Here is a 20,511-nt window from a genome sequence, read left to right as displayed (position 1 = left end):
TACAGGCACAAGGAGAACATGCAAACTCTGTGGAGGTAGCACTATGGTTGGGATGCAAACCACTGACCCTAGTGCTACTAGGCAGAAGTACTAACCACTTAGCCATTGTGCTGCTTTGGTAGGTGAATAATTGTTTTGCTACATCTATGCAATGAAAGCATATATTTACAGTGGGCACCAGTGTAAAGGACTAAGAGACAGTAAGGATCAAGAGTTTTTATTCCACTATTTTATGAAAACCGGAAGACTATAGCAACAATGCGGCAGTTTGAAAAGATGGCAGATTAATACAAAAGCTGAGAGTAAATGGGAAAAGCAAAATTAAGCAAGTCCGAAGCTGTAGCCAATCAGTTTGGCAGAGCCTTAATCCATCAAGAGTTCTATAAACTGATTGAATAGGGTAGTGAAGGCGAACCTTGGCACCCCAGATGTTTTGGAACTGCATTTCCAATGATGCTCAACTACACTGCAGAGTGCATGAGCTTCATGGGAAATGTAGTTCCAAAACATCTTATTTTAATTCAATCAGTTTAGTTGTGCTGAATGGTCCCATCAATATGCATGCATCAGCAAAAGCAAAGAAAATCGAAAGAACAGATTTTTTTTTTTTAAACAGATTTTACCTAACCAGCTCAGTGATCAAGAGATTAGTTGGTAGTTTCACAACTAAGTTAGTTGTGAAGTTTTATCAAGTTTTGACAAAATCACTCTTCTAATACTTGTAGATTTATAGGGATGCATTACAATTCGCCCACCTCCGATGAGCAGTGTTAAAGGGTTGTAAATAGGGGTCTCATTATTGACCAAATACTAATAATGGTATTAGCATCAAAAATTTGCTATAGGGACCTCTGTTATGTAGGCAAGCCCTTGCATTGTGCGTTACTGCAAAGCAAGAAGCATGGCATAAAAAGCATTCTATATATGTCTATAAAAACCTTTTAAAAAGGTATGACGTTTCTTTAAAATATTCATAAGATAGATAGACAGATAGGTAGGTAGATAGATAGATAGATAGATAGATAGATAGATAGATAGATAGATAGATAGATAGATAGATAGATAGATAGATAGATAGATAGATAGATAGATAGATTAAGCTAAAACACATGTGGCATGGAAAAGTAATTTGTTTCCATGTGGGGTGCAGAGATTGCAAAACAATGAAATATAACATTACAACCCCTGAGACTTCAGGTCTGGAAGACATATTGAATTTTATTGAAGCAGTAAAATCAGATTGTGTTAGATTATAACAAAGTTGAATAAAGAAGAACAAACACTCTTCTGTTGCATGGTGTTGATTGCTGTCATTGTTAGTAGTGGCGTGTAGAGTTTTTGTAGTTTGTCAGAACTGATTGCTTTGTAAACAGTTGGAGTCAGAGATTAAACCACTGTCATTTCTCAACTATAAAAGCCATGAGTGGTTTTGTAGATGCAGTACTATTATGCTAGATTACTGTTGCTTAATGGCCTGTTTGCGTGTACCTAATACAATTATTAAGCCGTTAAATTCATGTTCCTGTACAGTTTTTGAAAACAAATGTTACATTAAGCAATATATCCTACGCAGATATTGTAGCACTATAAGAAACCAGCTCTGGTGCATTGTGTAGGTGCGGTAGGTTGCCATTTAAAATTTATGATTCTGCAATGCACCTCACCATGTGCATGCGTATCTGTCATTGTGGTAGCAAGGGGTAAAAATAGATTGTAAAGCACGTTACCACAATGTGATGGTGTGAATGGGCCCTTAAATGCATATTTAATGATTTGTTACCATAAAGGCGTTCCATTAACACGTACAACTGTGTTATTTTACATGTGGATAATGTCACCTTATTTTGTCATCATAGTACAAGTTGCCTAGCTACTCTACAACCCTGATAATTCAACAGTAGTATGATTGTAAAAACAAATCAGTGCAGATTTCAGGATATGTGCCACAGTATACTCAAGGTCTTTATCTGTATGTCATACATAGCATCTTATGCTGACCTCAGTCTCTCAGTGCACAGTAAGATTTGCTCCTGGAAGCTCTAAATCATGGTGGTTAGCCCAAGACAGAAATAGAGGAACTTAAAATAAAAATGTGCCTGAAGAAAATGTCCCTTTTCGGTTATAAAGAAAAGAAAACTGTAAAAGAATAACAATGCCTTTGATTGCTCTTTGTGAACATTTGCCATGATTTAATGCACTTAATGATACTAATTTCTATAGTATGTAGGGATCTATTCTTCAGATATATTTCCAGCAAAATGTTTTCAATTCTTCTATAAGAAGATGTGAAAATTACTCATATTTTTAAAAGGAAAAAGTATTAGCCGGGAAAATATGGAAATTATTAGAAGTGCAAAATTCATATATTTAACAAGTTTAGGAAGGATGGATTAACTAAATGGAAGTGGTAAATGAATTAGTAATATTCATTCTGAGCTTGATGTGCATCTAACTAATAAAATCCAACATGCATATTCTTGTGGGATTTCAGAAATCATGCTATTTAGAAATGTAATTTAAAGCGGAGTTCCACCCAAAAATGGAAGTTCCACTTTAAGCACTGGTGACCCTCTGACATGCCACAATTGGCGTAATTTTTTTTGGGGGGAGGGTACCCAGTTTTGACAGGCGCTCAGCTCCCACTTCCTAACCGCTGCCCCGGAAAGAAGTTCACCTCTCCTCCCTCCCTCCCTGCAATCTTCTGGGACACATCACAGGTCAAAGAAGATTGCCCGGCCAGTCACAAGGTGCAGCCCGGCATGCGCAGTGTATGCACGGAATTACATTGCCGGCGCTGCGGAAAGGAGGGGGCTTCGTGCGCCTGCATCACTGGGCCCCGTGGGACAGTGGGTTTCTGGTTATTAAAAATCAGCAGCTACACTTTTTTTATCTGCTGACTTTTAAATGGGTGGAACTTTGCTTTAAATTTACAAGAATATGATTTTCCTACTCCATGAAAACTAGTCTTGGTGCATAACTGATACTATGAAATCGGAAAATATTCCATATCTTACATCAAGATTATTGTTAATAATCATGTTGAAGAAATAACTTCACCTTATGAAGGAGGAGACTGGCTGGGACTGTGTTGGAGGAAAAAAATCACTGAATCGCAGCTGAAAGTAGATATGATCCCAGGTAAACTGCACTCAGAATGGTGGGGAGAATCATTAAAGGACATCCTTAATGAAGTTGAAGTTGCCTTTAAAGTGTATCCAACTCTTATGAACACAATTGTGATAGATTACAGTTTAACAGTAAATTGAAATGATAGCTACATTAGTTATCTCTTCTATTCTGTTTTTTTCTTTAGGGTGGCAATGCTCACTAACTGTACTGTGTCTATAGAGGAACAGTGTTGCCACTCCAGCTTGCTTGTTCCTGATTTTAACTACCGGATACCTCCTCTCTACTCACATCAGTAGCATGGGCATGTTCTGTAGTTCACAACCTTAGCAGGGCTAATAAGACCGGTTGAGATAATGCTGCAAAGTCCACAGGAATTTATAAGCTCACTGGATTTCTGGCAGAATAAACTGGTATTTTTTGTACTTATTATACAGTACATGCTTTCAATGGTATACTTAACAGACCAAAAGGGAGAAGACCATTGGTAGAGTTTACATAAATTTTAAGATGACATCATCTAACTTTTAACCGTCCACCACAAAACAAAAATCTGTCGGGACATTGTTGGATACTACCATTCTCGTACTAACAGCTTGTCACAATGGACTGAGTACTCCTTTATCTAGCTGTCTGTTAGGACAGACTATGCTGCAGACACAGTCATTCCTGCCTTCTGTTAGGAGGCCTATGACAAATGGAACTTTTTTACATATCTTGTAAGTGCAATCTTGTGTGATTATTAACCACTGGGGATGGGCAAACAGTTTGGCCGAACAAACTGGTCGTTCGACCGATTGTTCACCCCTCCCCCCCAAACTGACCACAATACATTGCAGCGCTGAACAGTATATTGCAAGCCCTGATTGGCTGAAGCAGTGAAAGCTTCAGCCAATCAGGGCGCAGAGCACTGTCAGAGTCATGATTGGACACTGTCATCATGACTTTATCCAATCATGGCTCATTCCTGCTCCACAGTATAAAAGTATTCTTTCAATGTCAGCCACTTTCAGTTTGATTTTGGCATGGAGAGAGATAGTTTGGCACTTGTTTGGCAGGTGCATATCATTACAATTTTTACAGCAAGGCCAATTCTTGGGAAGGAGCCATTAACACCCAAAGAGCAATTTTTACGCACCCGTCACTTCTATACAAAGTCAAAGTGACACCAGAATGTATCCAAAAAATCTCTAATATTGCTCCCAGTGTGCTATATTGTGACCTCATCATACACACTGTATATGTAAATGTAATTTTTTTGGCTTTATAAATGCAATTATTGCTGCAGCAGATTCTAGACATGGTACAGATCTGCCACCTTACAGGTAGACTAAGAGGACCCCCCCAGGCACTAAATTGGAAGAAATTTTTCATTATTAGGCTTTCACTTTAAAAATCAGTGCCCATTTAAAAATGATGTTTTTCACAAACTGTTTTTAATTGATGCATTTCCCCCAAGGTAGGACCCGGACCCCGATAACCACTACATGCCCCAATTACTTGCATATAAGCCTTCAAAATGGGCAATTTTTATTTTTGATGTTCGGGTCCCATTGACTTGGGGGTCTGTTATTCAAGTCCGAACTTTCACGGTGTTCGGAAGTTCTAGAGTGAATCAAACAGGAATCCGTTCAGCCCATTCCTATTAATGACTTGTCGGCTGCCCACAGTACAATTTCTGCGGGCAGGCAACAGCTGCAGGCTAATCGACAAATGGGTACATCGTGGCTTACTTCCTGGTTTGGAGGTGATTGGCCACATGAGTCTTTCAGCAGTGACAGTATTGTGTTATCAATGATCACTGTATTAGTGTCACTAGCGACATCAGTGTCAGTTAGTGTTCCTCCCAGCCAGTGTCAGTTAGTGTTATATTGACTGCCACACTATCGCACACACACTATAAGTCAGTAGTTTGGTTTTACCAAAGACAAGTAACAGAATACAATTCGGCCTACATTTATGAAGAAATTCGATTTTATTGGATATCTTTTAAAACAAAATAGAAAAAAAATCCCTCCGGCCTCATCAAAGGCTCCTGCAGACTACCTGCTCTGCCATCTGACAGTTCTTAAATAGATAAGGGACGGGGTCACCCGATGACATCAGAAATGTCACGAACGGACAGAGCAACAAACAGTCGGCGTAAGCGTTCAATGATACCAAATGTTTTTTTTTTCTTTTCTTGGGTCCGGCGGTAGGACATTATTTTGTATTGTTTAATAGGACTTGTCAAAAACATGTGCTGTGTCTTTATTCACTTTTTACACACACTTTTGGTGAATGGGTAGGAGTACTATGTACCCCATACTCATTATAATAGGGAGGGTGAAATCTGGAGGCTTCCTTCTCAAAGGGTCTTCCAGATTCTGATAAGCCCCTCGCCTGCAGACCCCCACAACCACTGCCCAGGGTCTTAGGGAAGAGGTTCTTGTTCCCATTAACAGGGGGACAAGGTGCTTTGGGGTGGGAGGCATTCTTTTGTTCACATTTCAGCTCTCAACAGGGAAGCCTGCTGATGAGTCTTCGTTTGTTAGGGATGAAGCAGCTGGCTTCGCGGCCCGCTCCCTAACAACTAGCTATATTTCACACAGAATTTGAATCGGTCAATCATTTTTAGACCAATCCAAATTGAAATTGTCAAAAAATTTGCAATTCATTAGAACATTAATAAACTAAATGAAATTCAAATAAACAAAACTAAACAAATTCCGAAATGAATCAACAAAAATAATCTATCCAATACGAAACAAACTTTTCAATTCTGCATATGTCTACTTCTAAGGTCTCAAACTCACATTCACACATACACATTTTGAGACAATTTAGACTGGAGCCAAATAAAATCTAACATGTCTTTGGAGTGTTGGATTAAAACAAAGTACTCAGATAAAATGGTAAATGGGGAATACCATGCTAACACAAATCAACCTTTAACTATAAGCTGCAGCTAAAGAGTGAGATACACACCAAGAAGGAATAAAAAGAAATAAACCTGCGCTATGACAAACATGAAAATCATATACTGTGATTATATGAGTGAAAAAATAATTTTGATAAACAAATTCATAAGTGAAAAATTATTGTACAAAAGACACCACCGTATGAGTAGGCTCACTACAGCATTAACATGAAATACATATACAGTGATTATATGAATAAAAGATTATGTGATAAAAAAGTCAGTGAATAAAGCTGATCAAATGAATAACACCATATGGATAGAATCAGTCCATAATTCACCAAGAGGTAAACCAGGAAAGTCTATTGTACACCAAGGGACTAGTGCATCTCCACCATGCAGATTGTAAGCTTACCAGAAAGCCAGCTTTAAAAGCCTGCTGCTATAACCCAGCCAGCATCCTTGATCCAGAGCAGAAAAAACAGTACCTCCAGATATTTCAAATAGACAGACTGCAGCAAACTTCAAGGTGAGCGATCAAGAATGCTCGGGCCATAGATGTATCAGTCAGTTGCCCAAAAATGAAGAGGAACTCACATAGTGTAAACCCATAACAGTATTCAGTTTATTAAAGGGGTTGTAAAGGTTCGTTTTTTATTTTCTAAACAGGTTCCTATAAGCTAGTGCATTGTTGGTTCACTTACCTTTTCCTTCGATTTCCCTTATAAATGTTTTTTTTCTATGTTTTCTTTGTCTGAATTTCTCACTTCCTGTTCCTCCTCAGTAAGCTGTTCAGTAAGCTGTTCTCGCTGACTAACCACCGCTCGGATGATGGTGAGAAGTTTACTGAGGAGAAACAGGAAGTGAGATATTCAGACAAAGAAAAAAAAACATTTAGAAGGGAAATCGAAGGAAAAGGTAAGTGAACCAACAATGCACTAGCTTAGAGGAACCTTTGTAGAAAATAAAAATCAAACCTTTACAACCCCTTTAAATAAAAATTGCACTTACATAGTTTTAAGAGCATCAAGATAAAAAAGCCATCCGGTAAAACAAGCGAACACCCGTCCACTGCAAGGATAACGTGATGACGTCAGCACGTCCAACCTCCTGATGTGCGTTTCATCAGAAAATGACGTTGTCTTGGGGCACAGGCAACGCACTGATGGAAGCAGGAGAACCAAGCCTTGATATAAGTCGTGGGATGGAAACACCTATACTTCCACATAGAAGTCCGAAAACCCGGATCGGTCATGTTGGAAACTGGCAAAAGAGTTAATACCAACTAACTAAAAATAGACATAATACCTAAATAGTTTTTTTTATATTAAGAGGACAAGAACTATCTGTGATTACATGTGCCAATCTACTGATAAACAAGTTCATTAAACAGTTATATGGCATTCAATTAAACCAGATAAAAATTGAATCGCAGCCAGGAGGTATTAATTAGACCTCAAAAGATTAGATGCATAAAAAAGGCTGTCAGGTTCAGTAAATAGCCTAATAATGACAACCCATTTAAAAATGTCGGCCAGCTACCCGTAATAGAAAACAAGGAGCAAACTAAATAATATTAATTAAACAGTATAAAATAAAACAATATTAATAAATATTAATATAGAATATTGGTACTTACAAATGACAAAAAGCATTATATGCAACAAAAATTATCCAACCGTAAAAGGTTGATCCCAAGTCATACTAAGTATCGATGTACTAGCACCAGATACAGAGAAATGATACTAAGCCTAACAAAATAAAAAGAGAAGGAATGCTATTAATGTGAATAATAGTGATAATGGATGATAAAATAAACTAAAAATCCAATAAGGGCTACTAAAAATTTAAAAATCCAGAATGTCAAGGGTAACCTAGCTACAGACTTGACTTTCAAATCTGGAAAGAGGGGATGAAAAACATATGACATATAAGATGACTACACCATTGGTCCCCAAAATTCAATGGGAGGCCAAACATTGTCCAAGGGGAAAAGAAAAACCTTATTATTTCTATGTTTCACTATTCCTAACCCAATAAGGGATGAGAAAAAACCCTCTGGTCCCAAAGTGAGGATCAAAAAGTTCCCACATTGGAGGCATCCCCACCATCTACTAAACAAGTTCACACCAGTAATTATAGAACAAATAAATCATAAAGTCAAATCATACTTAAGAATTGTCTATGAACGCATTTACTTCCACGTCCACATTCAATCCAAATGGGACGTAGCATTTAATCTTATGTATACAAGACATTTTCAGTCTTGAAATACTTCTGACCAGGGAACTACCTCTCCATGATGGGCGATACTTATCTATTCCCATAAAAATAGTCTTGGATGGGTCTTTATTATGGACCAAAAGCTAGTGTTTAGACATCGAGTGTTTTAGGAAACCACTCTTAATGTTCATAATATGTTCATTGAGTCTCACAGAGAGGGGGCGTTTTATCAAGCCCACATACTGGAGCCCACACTGGATCACATAAACAACCCCCTCTGTGGAACATGTAATGAATGGTTCAATTTCAAGCTCTCTTAAGGTACTAGTTGAAGAGAACCTATGAGTGCATCTCTGTGTGCATCCGTTAAGCGAGCACACACGACACCTCCTACACTGGTAAAATCCAGTAAGGTTTTCAAAAAAGCTTGTTTTAATGGTCAGAGGGTTCAAAATATTTGGTGCCACTCTATCGCGGAGGGAAGAGGCTCCTTTAAATGATTTGTGTTTTTTCAGGGAGAGCTATTCGTAATATTTGGTCATTATTTATAATGTGCCAATTTTTTCTTAACAATTTCTTAATACTCTTATTTTGAACAGAGTAGGTGGTAGCGAAGGGAGCCTGAGAAACGTTTTCACGTGGTGGCTTGACCCTCAAAAGATCCTTCCCATCTAAAAGACATTCTTCAAAGAATCCCTGGCATTTCCCTTCTCTTCGAATCTTCCTGTCAGAACAGCTGCCTCCTCGTTATTCGTACAATTGCGCTTCAATCGCATGTACTGGCTTTTTGGGATTTATCTAAGCTATGGCTCATAATGGCAGCTGTCCACCGGGATATAGGAATTCCTGTTTGTATTCTTAAAAACGAAACAAAACTAAACTCAATAAAACCCACTCAGACACAGGGTGAACATGCAAACTCCAGCCCAGTAGTGTCATGGTTGGAATTTTAATCAAGCAGCCGAGTGCCTTTGGGCAGAGGCGCTAACCACTAAGCCACTGTAATACCTCCCCCTCAATATCAGTTTAATTATGTTCTTATTCTTGTTTTTCATTATTTCTGACTAATAGCCCCTTTCCACTTGTGCCACATTGTTTACCTCATCTGTCAATCTATCTTGATTATATCTTTTGTGTTGAAACCTTTCTTTAATAATTTTAGATTGGGCCAAAAAATCTGTAATTATTTCAGCAATTAAATATTTCTCTTATGCTCTATGAACTTACCCCAAGGGATACACTGCAGCCAAATCGGGTGGGGCAACTGTTAGATGAAATGTATGCACTCTGATCTGTGTATTGAAAATAAGTTTAATTAAAATCATGTCTCTCTCTACATAAATGTCAAACCAAAATAAAATGCTATTTGTATCATATTCATATGTAAATGTTAGATTCCTATCATTATCATTACTGAAGTTCAAAAATTGTAAAGTATAACACTTCCCGGCTCCAGTTCATAAATAAATACATAATCTATGAAATATTTCCCAACTGCTAAATACGATCAATACTTAGTAAAATGTATTATTTTGTCCAGTGTTTCATAACATTTGCCAGATTTCTTTTTTTGCAAATAATATACTTGATTATACCAGATAAATGTGAAAAATATGTGATAAAGTACACTTCAAACATTCTACAATAAACGTATTTTGCTGTTGTGGAATCCCTTTATAATTCACTAATGCCTTTTTAATCAAACCAATACATTCCTTATGCCTAAAGCAGAAGTGTGGGATTAAAAAAAAAAAAGAACAAACATACATGCTTATTTTTTATTCAATTCCTTTTGAATTATTTCCATTTTTTATACCGTACTAAGCCTGATATTCACATCTGTGAAACTCTGTTTGTCCCCTCATTGCCCTATCACAAATGGTGCCCTCATGCAGTCTATATAAATCAATCTTTCCCTCTTTAGGGCACCCAGAAATTAATTGCTACACTCCCTTTGCAGCATGTGATGTCATCCTGTCAGCCCAGCTGTTATTCTGTCCTGCTGCACTCCCGCCTGCACTCAGCAATTCTTTACAGACCAGCTTTTACTGGTGACTATCCATCTACCACCAGAGGTTGGAGGAAGAACTGCAATTTGTTGAATTAATTACCATGCTTCTCTCATCCTATACTGTATGAGTGCAAGATTTGCCCTTGACTCTTTAATAAAATACTACACTGAATCAGTGCCACTTTCTATCCCTTTTTTTTTGTCTTTTCACATGGTTTGCCAGTGGAAGTATTCTAAGCCCTTGTACACACGGTCGGGGAATCCATCGGAATGTGTCCTATCGGACCGTGTTGTCGGATAATCCGACTGTGTGTGGTATGCATCGGACTGATTCCGTCGGAATATCCGTCGGACACAATTTTCCAACTTGTTGGAAAATTTTTCCGACCAACTGGTTCAATCGGACATACTCCGATCATGTGTAGAGAATTTTGATCGGATCAAGTGCCACGCATGCTCAGATCAAATTCCTACATCAAAGCTATTGGCTACTAGCCTGAACGTAGTCCCATCATAACAAAATTACGTCATCACATTCTGAATGATCGGATTTTTCGACAACTTAGTCCGACCGCGTGTATGCAACAGTTTCGGACAAGATCCGACGGGCAAAATCCGACGGATTTGGTTGTCAAAATCTCCGACCGTGTGTACAGGGGCTAAGACTCTGGGAGTCATTAGCCCCATCCATTCCAGTTGATTTATAGACATCTTTACAATATTACTAGGTGTTTGGTGTCTTCATATTTGCTCTCTTGGGTTGTATTTCTTCTAAAAAAGCTTTGGCCATACTTCTGTTTTAATAACAGTTGTAAGGGGGAAAGGCATTTCCAGCAGTAAACCTTGCATGAAACAGGGAAATCCAGGAATGGTCAAACATTTCTACTGAACTTTTGTTCAGCAAGGCAGTAAATAGACATAGCAATGCAGAGGAACTTTGTACAGCAAGTCCATAGCACTGAACAAAAAAAAAAAACATATTTTTATCTCAGCCACTAATTAAACTCAATTGCATCACTCAAAAATATCCAAGAAAAGATACTTCAAATCGGCTGCAATGCATATGATAATCGCTGCCAGGCTATGCCTACCAGTTCATTGGAAGTCCACCGTGATTCCATCAATGAAAGAATGGGCCTCATGCATTGATCACATTGTAGGGATAGAGGAGCTGATATTTTTCACTCAAGATAGAATTGCCAGCTTCACGGTAATTTGGGAAACTTGGTTTAAGTTTCGTAGGTCACCAGAATATCAAAACCTATTGAACGGCAATTGCTAATAAGCTAACAGCAACTGAGCTTTACCAGGTTTACCAGGTTAGCGGGTAAGACAATAACAAAGCAACAGGTGAGCTACAAGGATTTGATGGGGAGGGTAGCTGGTGGTGACCCCACCCCCTCCCCAAGCTCTTCTGCTCATGTCCCTTCTCCCCTCTGCTACCTCCCTTTGCCCCCTACCTCTCCTCCCTCTCTTCCCTCCCCCATCTTCCATTCCCTTCCCTTTTCTCCCCCCCAATTGACCTGCAATTCGGTGAGGATGTGGAGCGCAGGGCTGACTTATCTGTGGGCCGCCGGTCCGCATCCCCCTGAAGATAGGACATACAGATATCGGGAGGTCAGACTCCATAATGGCCCAATCCCTTCCCTTTTCTCCCCCCCAATTGACCTGCAATTCGGGGAGGATGTGGAGCGCAGGGCTGACTTATCTGTGGGCCGCCGGTCCGCATCCCCCTGAAGATAGGACATACAGATATCGGGAGGTCAGACTCCATAATGGCCCAAATCCAGCAAGATATAAAAAAGATGAGAAGCTGATCTCTCAATACAAGTGATACCCATAAACCAAAATGCTTAAGAGTAATATACATATATGGTCAAATTGATTTTGCTGTCTGGATACGAATATGCGACTGTTAAATTTTTATTTTTTGTATATTTGGGTATTTTTTGGTTTAATGTGACAAAGGGTGCCTTAATTACCTGTACTGTTATCTCTGTTATGTTCTGCATTATCTTTAATAAAAGAAAATGTTTATGGTTAAACTCAAGTGCATTTCTGTGTAATAGTCTTCTCCCAAAGAGGTTCCCAAAACAATCAGGAAGCTTTGGTACCTTTTATGCCACAGACTTTGCAGCGGAGGTCCGCTGGATTTTACGAACTAGCGGACCTGCACAAACAATCCCACACACGACCAGACTTTACCCGTGGACTAGGTCTGGTGGAAAATCCACCGGACTATGGTAGGAGTCCACTGGACTTTTAAAATGAATGGACTTGCCCACACATGGAGTAAAGTCCATTCATTTTGAACGTGGTTCCAGGTAGATGGAACTAGCGAAGGAAATCAATGTCACCGCCTCCATCGGCGAGATTGACACCTCGCGAGCCCCGTCACCTGGTATGGATTTAAAGGGGAAGCCCTACACTGAAAAAACAGTGTGGGGGTTCCCCTAAGGTCCATAGCAGACCCTTATCCGAGCACGCAGCCCAGCCGGTCAGGAAAGGGGGTTGGGACGAGCGAGCGCCCCCTCCTGAGCCGTACCAGGTGGCGTGCCCTGAACATGGGGGGTGCTTTGGGGAAGGGGGGCCCTGCATCCCCCCACAGCACCTTGTCCCCATGTTGTTGAGGACAAGGGCCTCTTCCCGACAACTCTGGCCGTTGATTGTCGGGGTCTGTGGGAGGGGGGCTTATCAGAATCCGGGAGCCCCCTTTATAAAAGGGGGCCCCCAGATTCCGGCCCCCTACCCTATGTGAATGAGTATGGGGTACAATGTACCCCTACCCATTCACCTGGGGTAAAAAGTGTACATAAAAAAAAAACACAGGTTTTTAAAATACTTTATTAGACAGCTCTTGGGGTCTTCTTCCATCTTGGGAGGTCTTCTCGCCAGATTCCTCCGCTATCTTCTGCTCTTTTGCTAGCTCTTATACTAGCGGAGGAGCCCAGTTTTCTCCTTCATTGCCGCCGCCGTCTGGGGGTCTTCTTCCGACTTTGAGGGTCTTGTCCCGCTCCTCAGTTCTTCTTGCCGGACCTTCACTTTCTTCTTCCAGCGAGTTGTCGGGAAGAGGCCCTTGTGCTCATCAACATGGGGACAAGGTGCTTTGGAGTGGGGGGCTGCAGGGCCCCCCTTCTCCAAAGCACCCCCCCATGTTGAGGGCACGCGGCCTGGTATGGCTCAGGATGGGGGGTGCTCGCTCATCTCCACCCCCTTTCCAGACCGGCCTGGCTGTATGCTTGGATAAGGGTCTGCTATGGACTTTGGGGGGACCCCCACGCCATTTTTTCGGCTTAGGGCTTCCCCTTTAAATCCATACCAGGTGACAGGGCTCGTGAGGTGTTAATCTCTCCAAGGAGGCGGTGACATTGACTTCCTTCACTAGTTCCGTCTACCTGGAGCCACGTTCAAAATGAACTGACTTTTTTCCGTGTGTGGGCAAGTCTGTTCATTTCAAAAGTCTGGCGGACTAGCACACAGACGGGCGGATTGTCCGCCGGACTGCCGAGTCCGGTGGAAAATTTTGAGTCAAGACTTCTTTCTAAGAAAGTCCGCCAGACTTTTGGGAAGAAAAAGTCTGCTGGAGCCCACACACGGGGGATTGTCCAGCGGACCAAGTCCGCAGGATAATCCAATCGTGTGTGTGGCATTAGCGTTCTGTCAGTACTCAGGCTTTCCAATCAGCAGCAGGTTTTCACAGCAGAGAGAATAAATGAGAGAGATAGTTTTAGTCAGCTCACATATAAAAAAAAAGGCCAGTGCATAGCCAAGACCAATTAATGAGGTCTGGTTAACAGAAAAGATATGGAGGATGGGATTGAGGATTTATCCAACCCAATACTCTACCAAGTCTCTGAGATCCAGGGCCCAGACTAGAACTTATTAGAATCTGAAAAAAAAACAAAGTTTGTTTTCTCAATTTCAGACACAAAACCAGGAGCCCCCTTATTGTGTTTTATGAGAAACCATATAACTATCATGGTTATGCAGTAATCTTCCTCTGTCTGCTTACCTCTCCTCATGTGTTCAGACTAAGAGGCCAGCCACTTCCACCTGGTGGTTTTTAAAACCTCTCCTCTAAGCATGGCTCCACCCCAGGCCCTATCAGAGAACCCTATATTAACCTGTGCACTGCAAGCTAGTGGTGTTGATCAACCATTGTGTATTCATTGTGTGCTTTGGCTTACTGGTTCCTGCTTGCCGTGTGCTCTACATTTGTCTCTGTTACCGACCTTGGTGTGTTCTCGACTATTCCTGTCTGCTCGTGACCATGACCTTTTGGCATGTAGCACCAATGAGGATCTGTGTTAATAATGATCCATTAGACCTGCTTCCTGAACCTCCCTGGGTACTATCCACAGCAGTAAGTCCTAGGGTCCACTATCTTAGTGGTGCATTTCTGATTTGTACGGAGTGCATCTGTCACCTGGTCTCAGGTGACCTGACAGTTTGATCAGCCATGGACCCCGCTGACATGCAGCTTCATGTAGATGATCCATTAAAGGGCATAGTCCGCAGACTTGAGACCTTGGTATCGCATCAGACCCAGGTGATGCGATTCCTTCAGTATTTGGCCTCCCGTTTTGAACATGTTTAGGCATCATTAGGACCCCCGGTTCAACATACTTAACCGCTATCTGCTGCTGCATCTATTGCACCAGTCTCAGCGACACATTCATTAAAATTGCCAGTTCCGGGCCACGTTTCTGGGGACTCCTAGGCCTGTAAGGGGTTCCTTAGCCAGCGCACAATTAATTTTGAACTCCAGCCCCAAAACTTCCTGTCTGATCGGGCGAAGGTAGCCTATATCATATCCCTCCTGTCCGGCGAGACGTTAGCCTGGGTTGCTCCTCTGTGGGAACTGAATGATCCAGTGGTTTCTAGCCTGTCTGATTTCTTGAAACTTTTTCGGAATATCTTTGAGGAACCAAGTCGTGTCTCCTCAGCGGCCAGAGCTCTTTAAAGTCTCCATCAAAAGATTGCTTCTGTGGGACAGTATGCTCTTCAGTTCTGTATCCTCTCAGCTGAATTGAGCTGGAATAATGAGGCCCTAGTTGCAACCTTTTTACATGGCCTCTCTGATAGAGTAAAGGATGAATTAGCAGGAAGATCCCTCCCTGCTGATCTGGACGATGTCATCACCTTGTGTAACCAGATCGATATTTGCTTTCAGGAGAGGGCCCTAGAAAAAAGACGCCAACACTCCTCATACTTTAGGCAGCCTGAGCTCCCTGTCCCTTCTCTTCGATCTGAGGAGCACCCCCTGCCTGCTGAGGAACCTATGCAGCTGGGCTGGACCAAGTTGTCTCCCGAAGAACATGCTAGGCACAGAACTCTGAGCCTGTGCCTCTATTGTGGGGCCAAAATAATTTTTGTGACACTTGTTCTCTTCGTACGGAAAAACGCTCCGGGTTAATACATCTGGATGGTGTATTAGACCATGAAATATCACCTTCACCTTCTTCTTTCTGTATTCCTTCATGTTGGCTTTTCCTCTTCGGTCTCGGCACATCTGGATTCCGGAGCCGCTGGCAATTTCATGGATTGGGAAACTGCATCTTCCATGAGACTTACCCTAATGCCCCTTACAAGGCCATTGGTGGTCTTGGCGATTGTTATCACTGTTCTCCCAGGAGGCCCTATCCGCTTCCAGAGCCTTCTTGTTAAGATGCTGGTAGGGACACTCCACCAGGAGTGGATATCCTTCCTTGTCTTACCTAAGGCTTCATCTCCTATCACATTAGGTCTTCCTTGGTTATGGCTCCATTCTCCACACATTGACTGGACTGCTGGACGGATCCTGGTTTGGGGTTCCTCCTGTTCCTCTTCCTGCCTAACCAAGGTTACCCCAAAAGAGAAACTTCCTGTTACCACCATCTCAGTATCTACTGCTCTTCCCACTGTATATAGCGATTTCTTGGATGTTTCCTGCAATAGTCGGACTTATGCACTCGCTAGATCATGTGGCACTCTGGATGAGGAGCCCACCAATGAACCTGAGCTGATCATTCACTCTAGTTTGCATAACTATTTAACTTTGCCTGTCCCTAAACTCCCTTGGACACACAGCCAGGCTAACTTGTCCACAATCTCCGCAGTCGCTACTCCCTGTGATGCGATAGAGATAGTCGCTACACTTGACGATACTATTCAGCACCAGTTATGCCAGTCCAGCCCATGCCCAGTGAGCTTCCTGCTTCTTGTTCAGGATCTTCTGTAACCTGGCCTCACCCTACTAGTACTATGTCCGTTCAAACCTGTTTAAGAGGCTCAATCCATCCTTTGGATAGACTGCCTCATACAGCCAGGTGGAGTTTTCAATCTTTTTCTCAGGGCTCTCTACATTCTGTTTGTGTTTCACCTATCCAGCTTGACTCTTGTGACACGTCACCTTCTAACCAACCTGACCTTAGGGATCCACTGACCTCTGCCCAGTCTGAAGGTCCTGTGATAGATGTCCAGCTCATCTTTAAGGGTCTGGTGGACCCTGCTCAGACTCCTGATGGTCTTATCATGCCCTTACCCATTCCTAAAAAGCCTTTAGTCCTCAATAAGTCCTTTTGTCCTCTCCCTACCTCGGTTCCAGTCTCTGAGGATAATCTAAAATACAAAGTTAGTTAAGTTTTGGATTCCCGGCTCCGTAAAGGCATTCTTCAGTACCTTGTACATTGGAAAGGGTTTGGCCCTGAGGAGAGGTCTTGGATCATTGTATCTGAGGTCTTTGCTCCTTGTCTGTTAAGGAGGTTCCATCTGAAGTTTCCCTTTAAGCCTGGGTCCAGACGGGGAGGGGGAGGCCTCGTAAGAGGGGAGGTACTGTCATGGTTATGCAGTAATCTTCCTCTGTCTGCTTACCTCTCCTCATGTGTTCAGACTAAGAGGCCAGCATCTTCCACCTGGTGGTTTTTAAAACCTCTCCTCTAAGAATGGCTCCACCCCAGGCTCAGGGAACCCTTTATTAACCTGTGCACTGCAACCCAGCAGTGCTGATCAACCATTGTTTATTTATTGTGTGTTTTTCTTCCTGGTTCCTGCTTGCCGTGTGCTCTACGTTTGTCTCTGTTACCGACTTTGGCATCTTCTGGACTATTCCTGTCTGCTCGTGACACTCACCTTTTGGCATGTACCCAAATATCCCTGTCTGCCTGTGACCCTGAACCTTTGGCGTGTACTCTGTTATTCCTGTCTGCTAGTTGCCCTGACCTCTGCCTTATCCCTTTACTATCCTTGTTGTTCCAGCCTGCTGCTTCCTTCTCCTGTAGTCTACTGTGAGCGTGAGCTGTGAGACCCTAGGGGCCGCGACCTGAAGCCAGATTGCAGCGCAGTCCATCCTCACCACTAGAGGCTCTGGTGAACACCTGCTGGCTCTTATACTCCGCTCCCTGGGGAATCTATGCTCTAGCTCCAACTGGGATCTGTGTTAATGATTCAGTAGACCTGCTTGCTGAACCTGCCTGGGTACTATCCGCATCAGTCAGTTCTAGAGTCCACTTTCTTAGTGGTGCACTTCCGATTCCTACGGAGTGCATCTGTCACCTGGTCTCAGGTGACCTGACAATAACACAATATACCATCAACAATCATGCTAGTTAGTGCCTCACACTTAATATAAGTAAGATAATACCTGGAAGAATAGAACATAATAAAAGTGGCAAACTCAGTACACAGAAAAATAATACATAAAATAAAGAAAAAGAATACATAGAAAGTATTTATTTTATTGAAACAAGACATGTTATATAAAATGCACATACATCTAAAAACAAGTGGAAAGTACCACACATGTCAGAATGATAACCACTTACAGTATATCTTAAAGGATATCATTTACAAATGTCTTTGTTTTTTAGTAGGCAAATAGTAACTTCAACATGTTTCGTAATAAGGCGTCATCAGGAAGGAGAACACTACTTGAGAATACTTGCCCATTCAAGGAAGGTCAACAAATGCACCTGAACTCCCACAAGAAGTGAGCCTCCCAACACCTTAGGCCACAGCCAATGAGGGCAAAATCATATTATCATAGATTGCCATCACGGATCGTAAATTTTATGAGAAAATGCCTTTCGATGTTTTAACCAATTGGGCGTGGTATAAACCCATCTTGGAGAGCCAAACAAGTAAACTCATTTGTGAGTATAAGACCCTGATACGTGAGGCCTATCATATGGTATTAATCACCAAAAGTACATGGGAATATTTGATTGTCAAACATTCTAGTGTTACAACCTTTTATGCTCTGCTGAAGACCTATAAACATTTAAAGAAACTCCCATGTTGTCCCATGTTGTCCCATCATTGTGTCTGAAATGGGCTACATTACAGTGAACAAAAGTTGGCTAGTGGACGACTATCTTAGTCATCATGTTCATTCTTTATTTTCACATGTAAAAGATGCAATGGATTTGTTAAACTATTGAGGCCTGAGGATGTCCCATGCTCAATACATACCACAGCTAAATGTGGCTTTGTAAAAAACACTCTAACTTTGAACATTATTTGACAATGGTACTGGGGTGTCTCCTAGTGTTCAGTTACACATATTGATTTTATCTATTGTCAGCAATTTGTCCTCTTGTTCATTCTCCTGCAGCCCCCATTTTGTCCTCCTTGGTTGTGGACTCCCTTGTGGGAGTTTGGAGACATTTGGTGACTTACCTTGAATGGACATGTATTCTCAAGTAGTATTTTCCTTCCCTATGAAGCTTTATTTCGATGTTTATTTTATATATATAAAATATATATTCCCTTTTGATGAATTATTTTAAATGTGGCCATTATTTCCTTGTATCATTTATTTTATGAATCATCATTAAATGTTCTGTTGAAACTAGAAAGGGTTAATAATGGAAGTGTATACAAGTTTGTGGAGCATCACTTTCACTGGCTTTTGATAACATTTACTTTTGAATGAAACACAACAAGCTCAGAGGAGAGGTCAGTCCTATACACACACAAGAGGGCACAACAAAGGCTTTGGTATATCAGGTGTAAAAAGTTTATGATGTTTATTCCAGTGCTTGCCAAGAACCTGGAAATGTTTGTTGGCAATTTATGCTTTTATTATTATATAGATTAAAGTTCAGAGTGCCTTGATCTTGAGAGCTTACAATCTGAAAAGGATTGTCAATTAATATTTGCTACACTTTGGGAGATATGTCTATCTTTTAAAAGATCCAAATTGCCCTTCACTGATCTGTGGAATATTTTTGGAGCAAGGCGTTATTTTAACACATGGAATTTGATATTAAGCACAATTAGACCAGCTGATTTTTGTTGTTTTAAAATATCGATGGGCTCATTTAGGATACATCTTTACAGAGAAGAATTATGTATTCATCACTGGAATCATCATTATATGAAACTTTCTTTCCTTGTTTTTATTTTTTTATTTGTGTTTGCCATTATATGAACTGCACTTCGTTAGCTCTATTTTCTAGTTGTTTTTAGTCTGTGCTTGATTTTGTTTCAAGTTTTTATTGTGTTCTTATTAGCACATTCTTCAGATATTAAAGATTAGCTCTGCACGTATAGTTATATCTAGGTTATATCTAAACATCAAATGTGTGAATTCACACTGAGCTTTGTGTATTGAAAAGTGCTTAAGAACACTGTTCTCAATATAAAACAGTTACTATTTTCTTACTGTGTTGTTAAGAGCAAGAAATCAGCATTTTCTTTTTTCTCACTGAATTTCACATAGCAAAAAGCATTTTTTTTTTTATTTTACTGTGTTGTATATAGCAACCAATTATTTTCAAATTTTTCTTTTAATCAATATGTTTCCTAAAATAATCGAATATAATTTTCATTTAAAAGTGGCACAGAGTACTTTATGTTTTACTTTAGGTAATATATGAATTAATGTTCGCTGCAAGTTGATTCTTTTTTAGGCATCTGTAGTACTGTGTTTAATTTAAGTATCAAAAACCATGACTTAATTATTTTAATAAAACATTTAATAAAACATTCAACATGCACTACATGGTTGGGTGAATTTAGACACAAAAGAGGCATAGTGTGTTTGGGTTTAGCAAAGTCAGCAGAGTATTTGTATCTGTTGACTTTTCATTTTTTGGGGGGAGGAGGGTTCCAAATGAGTTTGTGCCCCCCCAAAAAATGGTCTCTTGCACTCTGCCTGAATTTGAGGACAACAATAACATTTGTACACATTTTAGTGGTTGTTTAGGGTAAGCCCCAAAATTTAGCTGGCAAAAAACATAGTGAAGTTACTAGGCTAGGTGTGTATGGGCCG

Source organism: Lithobates pipiens, unplaced genomic scaffold, assembly GCF_037356315.1.
Source record: "Lithobates pipiens isolate NorthernLeopardFrog02 unplaced genomic scaffold, aLitPip1_a1.2 Scaffold_27, whole genome shotgun sequence".
Lineage (NCBI taxonomy): Eukaryota > Metazoa > Chordata > Amphibia > Anura > Ranidae > Lithobates > Lithobates pipiens.
The sequence above is the reverse complement of the archived record's forward strand: the minus strand, read 5'-3'. Positions refer to the sequence as shown.